At 33.4% G+C, this 10,192-nt stretch overlaps 1 long non-coding RNA gene across 1 annotated transcript; it reads left to right on the top strand.

The window, feature by feature from the left end:
* Nucleotides 1-1,027: 1,027 nt before the first annotated feature.
* On the top strand, nt 1,028-1,693 carry LOC105119366 (uncharacterized). The gene is made up of 2 exons (XR_841126.1): nt 1,028-1,131; nt 1,231-1,693. It is a non-coding gene; the product is annotated as an uncharacterized LOC105119366 (long non-coding RNA).
* The last annotated feature ends 8,499 nt before the right edge of the window (nt 1,694-10,192 follow it).

The following is a 10,192-nucleotide window of genomic DNA, read 5'->3' on the forward strand; positions in this document are numbered from 1 at the left end:
GGATAAACTAGAGTGATACTTTGATAAGTCGATCTGGACGCCACAAAGATCAATCTAGGATTTTGACGCCACACTCTTTGTGATTGAAGAGTGATAAGTCAGGTAGGGTTCTTCACAAATCAATTTGGAAGAATAACTCTTAATTCTCGGAATTAAGTTCAAATATTGGCCAAAAGTTGTTTATTACATATTCTGATGCCATATTTATAATGGAACATCCCTCCACACTTAGGAAAATTCAACATGACAGAAATCAAGCCCAAAACTTGGACTTTGACAAAGTAACCAGACAAATTACACTAGCACACATTTTCTGACTTTAATTGAAACATAAACAGACCGAATTTAAAATGGCTATAACTTCTTGCACAAAAGTCCAATGCAATCATGGTTGGACAATCTGGAAAGATCACGTTCTGAACTTGAAATCCACCTAGATTAGTCTTGTTTTCACATGCAATGGATGACTTCAAATTCGGGTTCAAATTTATCTACTGTTCTGACGTAAACAGCATCAATTTCTTAACTTATTTGCATTATCAACCCAAATTCAAGTAGTCCAGCATCAAAAGAACCATTAAGGGCTCTTCCCATCTTTAAGCTCCAATTGTAGGCAAATAAGCACCCTTGAACCAATTTGAAACTGATTGCCAAATTTTAACTCCGACGCAGCTTCAATCATTCCAATCTGACTCGTCAAGGTCCTTTGTAGTTGTTTCGCTCTCGCTCTTGTCATTGGACCATCTGAATCCTCTTGCATATTTGATTTACCTTTACGAGATGGATTATCATTCCCATGATGCACATCATCAGCCCCGGGTTGATAATGATTTGTCCTCAAATCATAATCGTCGTCATCATCCAAGTATGGAGTCAAGTCTTTCACATTAAAAGTAGCTGATACATTGTAATCACCAGGAAGATCTACCTTATACGCATTATCATTCACCTTCTCTATAATCCGTTTTGCTCCTTTCACAACTGCTGGACAATTATTTTTCAGAAAAGCTCATCCTTCGTACTCTAAATTTCTTGTTTTTGTCTGTGCTCATTTTGTTTCTAGATATGGCCACCCAAAGATTTCGTACCACTTGGGAATAAAGAGTAAAACAGCTGAATGAATGTTGTTAGGTACGTGTTCTTAGACAGCATAGCATGTAACTACTATCTTCCCTTGACAAAAGCAATCCCCCTCTTATATTGTAATGTCTTCGGTCTTTCATTTTGTAGCTCTCCCAAAGTCTGAGTTGACTGCTGTGTTGAGATCAAGTATGAGCTATAGAATGAACCTAATTTATTCATTTCTAATTAGTTCTCGATACAACCAGGTGCCCTGCTACATTTTGGGGGGCTTAAAAGTAGCCGGGGGCAGTCTTTGCTCTAGATGATCACCATGCCTAAAGTTACATTATATTACCTTAGTGATGACTTGCAAGTATCTAGAACCTACATTGCAATTCCATTTTTGTTTCATGATAGATTCTTTTCATCCAAAACAATCCGAAGCTTCCTCTGGTTTTCTATTGTCGTGAATACAACCATTACTGATTGATAGAACTCGTTAGTGCAACTAAACTGACAAAGTTATTACCAGTCATACTTTACTCTGATTTGGTTAGACATTACGGCTTTAAATGCCCAGGTTTGGGCTAACTTTGCAAGCATATGTACCTTTTCTAACAAATGGGAAGAACTATTATGCAGCCATATAATGTTTGATCATTAATTTGGGATTCACTAAAAACAGGCACAAAATTACTTACTTTGGATTGTAATGTCGTAATAAATTTTTTTCACTCAAGTTTTTTCCTCTTTAATTTTATTCTTTTAAATTGAATTCATTTATAATTAGACTTCATAGTTTGCATTAATTGGCTTCATGTAGGGTTTTCGTGATGCTGGAAAAAAAAATTAATGCTCATGATTTGATAAATAAAATTTAATTTTATTGATTTAGAATAAATGCGAATCTAAAATAAGTGTTAAGGAACTAAATTGGATGAAATGGAAAAAAGTGACTTTGTGTAAGACATGTGCAAGTGTGAGAATAATCATTGTACTTTAGTGGCACATAATAGCCATTAACCTACAAACACAGTCTTCATCAATATTATTTAATTAATTTTTTATTTATTTATTTTTTATAAAATTATTTTAATATTATTATTCAAGTTATAGGGTTTGTTGTTGTTTTTTGTTTTTTTTTATATTTTAATATTAAGTTGGTTGAGAATTAGATTTTGTAATTTTTTTTATTTGTTTTCTATAAGGTCATCTTAGTTGTAAATTTAACATATTAGTCCTAGTTGACTTGGGATTTTTTCTTTGTACTTTTTGTTATTTAATTTATTTTTTTAATTCATCTTTTGATATTAAGTCGGTTAAGAATTAGGCTTCAATTTTTTCTTTTTGCTTTTTATAAGCTTATCTTAATTTTATAACTTGAATCGTGGGTTTGACAGACTAATATATGTTGAATAAGATCCTTTTTTATCTTTTTATTTTAAATTATCCTTCAATATTTGATTGGTAAGGAATTGAACGTTGTAATGTTTTTAAATATATTTTTCATGGTATTATCTCATTTTCATGTCCCATATCCACGATTGAGTTTAGGAGGTTAATCCAGATTGATTTGGACTTTATTTTTTGTCTTTTTTTAAAAATAGAAGTTTTTTTTTTAGTTTTATCCTTTAATATTTTGTTGAATAAGAATGAGTTTTATGCATCACACTTTCACTATCGGGCCATGAATTTGACAAGTTATTTTAGTCTAGCATGGATGTTTTAAAAATATATCATTTAATATATTATTATCTCAATATTAAACAAATATATTGTTTAATGCATGAGATTTTGAAATGATGATAATATATATATAGTGTAGAAATGCATGTTTATTTTTTTATGCTGAAGAATTTTTTTATCCTACCCGCAACATGGTGCAGGTAACAAATGTAGTTCTTTTTATACAGATACTTGGTTAGAGGATTTTGTGTTTTGCAATGCTTTTAATTGCATATATGGCCATCCATTTAGAAATGAAATGCCATTAAGAACCATAATGTTCTTGTTGTGTTGTTTGCAAATAGATAGTCTCCCTTCTCTCAATTTAGGGCCAATATATGTTTGGGTTTAACGTAGGCCTTATAAAATCTGCAGACAATACTTCAAGGCTTGAATTTACAGTAGATGGCAGCAGTGCCTTATATTTACAATAGCAGAGTCTATGTAAGGAATGCTTAAAAGTCTGTGCTAAATTTATGCTACTGTTACAACCATAGTTATTAAGTATAGAATCAGGTGTAATTACAAATTGAATGACAGAAAAATTAGCATGATTATAGACTAATTATGCATTGTTTCATGATTTGCAGAATCTTTCTTGATACGTGACACGACTAAAAGATTGATGTCTTCTCCCAAGTGCAGGAGTGTCGAAGTAATAAATAACCCGGCAAGACCGGGGTCGAACCACAGAGAGGTTAATTGTACAAATTATAGACAACAATTATAAACAACAATAATAACAACAATAATAGTAGTAGTAGTAATAATAATAATAATAATAATAATAGCAGTAGTAGTAGTAGTAGTAATAAAGAAAGAGAAGAAGAAGAAGATGATGAGAACTTGAAGATGGAAAATTAATGTAAGGATTAAACAATAATAATAACAAATGTCAAGGTTAGAGGTTCCACTAATGGTATATCAAACAAATATAGTATAAACTCTTATTATTGAATTGGAAACCATACACAAAGGAGGTTCCAATCAGATTATATATTGTTAACATGATTACATTAGTCATCTTATTCAATTAATGCTAATACTTGTAAATCTCGTCAAGCATTCATGATTATAACTTATGTTAACAAAAAATCAAGTTCCTTTCATAGCTCAGGTGTCGGTTATACCATACATTATGGGCTATGAAAGTGCCAAGCATTTGTTGTACCAAGTGTTATACAACATAAATCAAGATTAATCATTTAACAAGCAAAGTATTAAAGAGTGAACAAGATAACAAATACAAAACATGTTAGTATCAAACATTAAAGTCCATATTAAGTTTACATTATACTTATTCTTACACCATTAGTGTAACCTTTTCACCTTGACATAACTAACTTAGCTAGACATAATGAAAGAAAGCAAAATAGATAAACAAAATAAGAACATAAAAGTTAACTAAGTAAAGGAAAGGAAATGAAAAGCATAAACTTAATATTAATCAAAGCAAAGCATAAACATTACAAAAAATACAAAGAGAGAAAGGAAGAGCATGATCTTAATCTGGAAACCAAGATGCCTAAATGCATGGCAAATGCCTCCTTTTATAGGCCAAAATTGGAAACTATTGATTTGATGACTAATTGATAAGTGGGTGGCCAACTTTTGACTTGGTGACAATCCTTATCTTCTCTTGTCTGCCCAAAACGTCATTGATAACGTCAAAACTGGAGCCAGTTGCAAACATGAAAGTTGTAGGCAATTGGTCATTGATAACGTCAAAATTAGAGCCAGTTGCAAACATGAAAGTTGTAGGCAATTGTCTCAGCTTTCTTGTGTAAACAATTCAGCTCATTTGGACTTCTAGAACTCCAGATATGGCCAAAATACCGAACAATGCTCGGGCTGGAAGACAGATTCGGCTTCTTTGTTGTTGCTACAATTTGGACTTAATAATGGCCTTTTTAGATCTTGGGCTCCATATGAAAGTTGTAGGCCTATGTCTTACCTTTCCATCCATATAAATTGGACCTAAATCTGAGATATATAGCTCTAGATATGACCCAATTACCGAACAGTATTCCGGTTTGGATTGCACCGACATCTCTTTTCTAAGTTTAGCCATCTCTTTATCCTTGCAATTTAAGTTCTCCAAGTCATCAATCAATCCTTTCATTTATGTGATAGGCCTGCATTAAAAATAGACATTTACCATAAATTATAGGTATCTTATATTATTAGATACATTATTATAAAATATATTTTAGTTAAGGAGTTATTGATATTTCAAGTGCAAAATGATGATATAAAACCATGATAAAAATGCACTTTTAAGTACTAATCACACCCCCCAACCAGCTTATTACTAGTCCCTAATAATCAAAGCGTTAAAATAGAAAACAAATTTCCAAATTTCACAAAGCAAGGTATTCATCATTTAACTTCCATTAATCTATCCAGATAAACAAACTCTCATTAAATTTATATATCTGCCCAATACCTCTTAACAAGATATTAATAAACCTTTCTTTTGTGCTCAATATATCAACACATAATTATGGGGCTTTTCTTGGAAGAAAACAAAATTTTTGTTCTAATGTTTAAGGTTAACTTCCTTGGGTTGGGATTACTATTTTTGTCTTTTTTTTTTCTTTTTTTTTTAAAAATCTATATACATATAATTTAAAAACATCATGCATCTTTAACCCATGTAACGAGCTTTCAACTAATGACTCCCAGACCAGTTGGTCTTAGGGCATTAGGTGTTAAGACACCCCTACGAGCTTAGTAACTCGGGTCGCAGATACTGATATGTAGATAGTGCAATGTTTGATTCCCTTAAGTTTTTCTCCTCAACCCATGTAACAAGCGTTGGGCCAATAGCTCCCAAGTCAGTTGACTTTAGGGTATTAGGTGTTAAAACACCCCTTCGGGCTTAATTGCTTAGGTTAGGGAGGCTACGAAATCAAACTTATCTACATTTTTATTATCATCATTTTTTTTTCTTTTTTTTCTTTTTTTTTTCATGTTTTTTTTTTTTAATTATATACAATCCCTTTCCCTTAGTTGTTACCTTTAACAAAAGAACATAAATAATGTAATAATCCAATATGCAACCCACAATCATATGTTAAAGTGTGTGTGTGTAAATTAAGGTTTAAAAATACATGTTAAATAAGTATATGAGCAGAATTAAGTGGTAACAATACGAGAGTTTGTAAACCTGAATATTTCAGGAAGTATTATAATAGACCTTGTTAAGAATGGTTACTAAGATGCGTCTCAAGAGTTACTTTAACAAAAGAACTCCTTTACTCGGCCATCCTAGTAACAACAATTATGCACATGCTTTATGAAATGAAAAACAATTTTTTTTTTTATCAACTACTACCCTCTCCCCCCAACCAAAATGAGACATTGTCCTCAATGTTCTAAGGTAGAAAGATAGAGTATAAAAGATATCACCTGAAATAACGAACACTGACAAAACCTGAAACACACTATAACAAAAATAAGAAATAACAAAACATAATAATAAAACCAAAAGACACAAAAATTCACAAATGAAGGCTCAAATCCAATCTAAGCTTTTTACGGCTTTCCTTAGATGACCAATTTATGCGACTCATGGAAGGATCAATCACAGGAATGAAAGATTGTAGTTGGTCAATCAATTGTTCAGCAGTAGTAGCAGAGATTATGATTTGTCGTGCAGAAGATGTTAAAAATTCTTGTTCCACTGCATAATCAAGAAAAGACAACAACTTATCATAATAACCATTAACATTTAACAAACCTATGTGTTTATGGTGAATATGCAATTGAGCCCAAGAGGAAATATGAAAGATCTCTTCCAATGTGCCTAGACCACCTGGTAAAGTAATGAAGGCATCACCATGGTTAAACATTGCATTCATTCGAGCCGACATTGTGGAGACCTGAAGTTCCTCTCCAATTGTTTTTCCAATGATGTCCCCTTGTGCCAAAGCTTCAGGGACGACTCCTAAAACTTGACTACCTCCTAAAAATGCAGCTATTGACACACCTCCCATTAACCCAAGACTGCCTCCCCCATACACTAAATGAATCTTTCTCTCAGCTAGCACCTGACCAAGATGATTTGCTGATTCTAAAAACTCCTTTTCTTTCCCAAGACTAGATCCACCGAAAACACAAATATTTCTTATTTGATGACTTGAGGAACTTGCCATTTCTACACACTTCTGTATTTGTTGAATGTATGGGTTGAGTAGAAATGAAAGGAAGGAAAAGAGGGTTTTATAGATGAGAAAGTAGAAAGGCAATCATAACATCTATATGTAGGCCAGCTGGAGTCTCACACTCTCTCTCTCTCTTTTTATTTATTTATTTATTTACTTTTTGAAAAAGCATGCGTATGTACAGGTAGTTGTGATTGTGGCTCACATCTTCCCTTGGTTTTACGTCCAAGAACGGCTTAAACGCCCTCTATGGGTCGGGAATAGGCTTCCCATCCAGTTTTCTTAAAAACTGGCAAACAGGGTCTTTTTTAGTCAGATTCCCAAGACTAAGTCGATCATGTTCTTTATGAAATAGTGGCCATAAATCATGAATTGCACGATGCACATCTCCACTAGGATGCGTCTCAAGAGTCAATAGAAGATTATCTAAAGACTCCTTACTCAGGCCATCCTTAATGAATTGTATTTTATCTTCACGGTTTATAGATACCATTCCTAAAGAACGACATTGTGTATTACAAGTCCATCTAACACATCGATGACAGACATCCAGTCGTTTTGCACGACACTTCTTTGCAAAAGTGCTTTTACCTGTTCCAGGCATGTGTGAAATGAAGAAGTTAGAGGACTCACCTGATAATCGGACCTTTGCTTCAATCAACCAACGAATATCTTCAGGAATTCTATGATTCATTAATAATCTCAATCTTGCACATCTAGCACGGTAAATTTTTGTAATCGCATTCTGAGGTAGAGCGGGAAAATACTTTTTCAATTTTTCAAGATTAGTGTCCATTTTCAAATGAGAATTGGAAGAGAGATTCAAAGAATTGCACAAACATATACACAAATATCAGTAATTATGGGAAACTGAAAGAACCGACTAAAGTCACGGAGTACCGTTATCCGCCATTTGACCGGGGTGAGAGAAACTAGCAAAAATCACTCAAAAAGAAACACAAAAACAATGTGAGAAAAACAAAATAATCAACCTTTATCTACAAGATCATTCAAACCAGTTGATTCATTTTCATTAGGAAAATTATCAAAGTAAGCTTTCAAACGATGTCTATTTTCCTTAAAATCATTGTCATTCATTGAATTCTCAATATCACAAGCCCCATAAGGATTGATCCATCTTAATCTTAGCTCTTTAGGGAGTGCATAGAGTTGAGAATCATAAAACAAAACTTTTTGACCAGTGTCAATTTTTTGACAATTTTCACAAGTTTTCCAGAATGCATGTGTGTCCTTGAACATGGTGGGCCAGTAAAATCCATTTTGAAAGATTTTTGCAGCAGTCTTTTTTGACGAGAAATAACTTCCACATGCTTCAGAATGACAAAGTTTAATGACACTACTTACCTCATTGTCGGGAATGAATCTTTGAAATATTTGATCAGGACAATATTTGAATAAGTTAGGGTCATCACAATAAAAGCTCTTCACTTCGTTCAAAAACTTTTCTTTGTCTTGGGTACTCCAATCAGCTGGCAAATCTCCTAAAGCAAGAAAATTAATATTTTTATCATACCAAGGCATTGAACTAAGAGAAAGTAAGGATTCGTTAGGAAAGTAATCATCGATTGGTGTGATGCCAGATGTCGAATCTGTTGTCACTGTTGACAAAAGATTCGCATCAATATTTTCTGTGCGTGTTTCATCCATGATTTCTTCCTCAGAATAAATCATTTGCAAATCTTCAGTTTCATCCAATTCATTTTTACTTAAAGTAGATTCAAGTTGATCATAAACTAATTCCTCAATATGATCTACTTCTTGTAAATCATTATCATCTCCAGGTTGCTTGCAAATGTTGAAAATATTCATTTCCAATGTCATGTTTCCAAATGATAGCTTCATCAGTCCATTCCTACAATTAATCAATGCGTTAGAGGTTGCAAGAAACGGACGTCCTAAAATAACAGGAAATGAATTACATGCTTCAACAGGTTCTGTGTCCAAGACAATAAAATCCACAGGATAAATGAATTTATCGACTTGTACTAACACGTCTTCAATTATTTCTCTAGGCACTTTTACAGATCTATCGGCAAGTAAAAGAGATATAGAAGTTGGTTTTAACTCACCTAGATTGAGACTTTGAAAAACTGAATATGGAAGTAAATTCACACTAGCACCAAGATCAAGTAAGGCTCTTTCAATTTTATGCTCTCCAATAAAGCAAGAAATTGTAGGACAACCAGGGTCTTTATATTTCAAAGCATTATTGTTTTGAAGAATAGCACTTACTTGTTCGGCTAGAAAGGCTTTCTTTTTCACATTCAGTTTCCTCTTCACAGTGCAGAGATCTTTCAAAAATTTAGCATAGGAAGGAACCTGTTTAATTGCATCCAGCAAAGGTATATTGATCCTTACCTGTTTGAAAATTTCATAAATTTCAGAATTGTGATTGACTTTCCTTTGTTTGGTCATGGCTTGAGGAAATGGAAGTGTTGGTGGTAAATCAGTTGTTTCTTTGCAATTTTTAGATTCATCCCCTTCCTTACCCTCAGAGAGTGACTCATCATCTTTCTCATAAGGTTCAAGAGAGGGTTTTTCAATAACCTTACCACTGCGCAGAGTAGTGACTGATTTGACTTGATCCATGTGTTGGCTTCCAAAACTACTTGCATTTCCATTGTATTGCTCTTTGGGATTTTGTTGTGTTTGAGATGGAAACTTACCTTTCTCTTGGAAACTGAGAGCAGATGTTAATTTAGCTAGAGTATCTTTAAAATCTGTCATGTTTTGAGCAAGTTGAGTATTGATTGTCTCTTGCTTTTCAATGAATGCATGCAATGTTTCCTCAAGATTTCTTCTAGGAGGTGGAGCATAAGGAGGTGCATATCCATGAGAATTTTGGAAATTATGGTGTGCTTGAAACGGTGGTTGTGAAGTTTGTGCATTGTTGTTCTCACTCTTCCAACTGAAATTTGGGTGATTCCTCCAACCAGGGTTGTATGTTTGGGAGTATGGGTTGTGGTTGGCCCTTTGAAAACTGTTTAAAGCATGGGCTTGTTCATGGAGACATTCTTTAAAAGAAGGCAAGGTTGGACAGTCGTTGGTTGAGTGTTCATTTGTTTCACAGATTTGACACACAATGTGTTCAACAGATTTTAATTGACCACTCTTTTTCAATTCTAGTGCCTCGACTTTTCTAGCTAAAGATGCAAACTTGACTTGAAGGTCATGATCTTCCTTAAGGTTGTACATACCTCCACTAGATGTATAAAGTT

This window comes from Populus euphratica, unplaced genomic scaffold, assembly GCF_000495115.2.
Source record: "Populus euphratica unplaced genomic scaffold, PopEup_1.0 scaffold2775.1, whole genome shotgun sequence".
NCBI lineage: Eukaryota > Viridiplantae > Streptophyta > Magnoliopsida > Malpighiales > Salicaceae > Populus > Populus euphratica.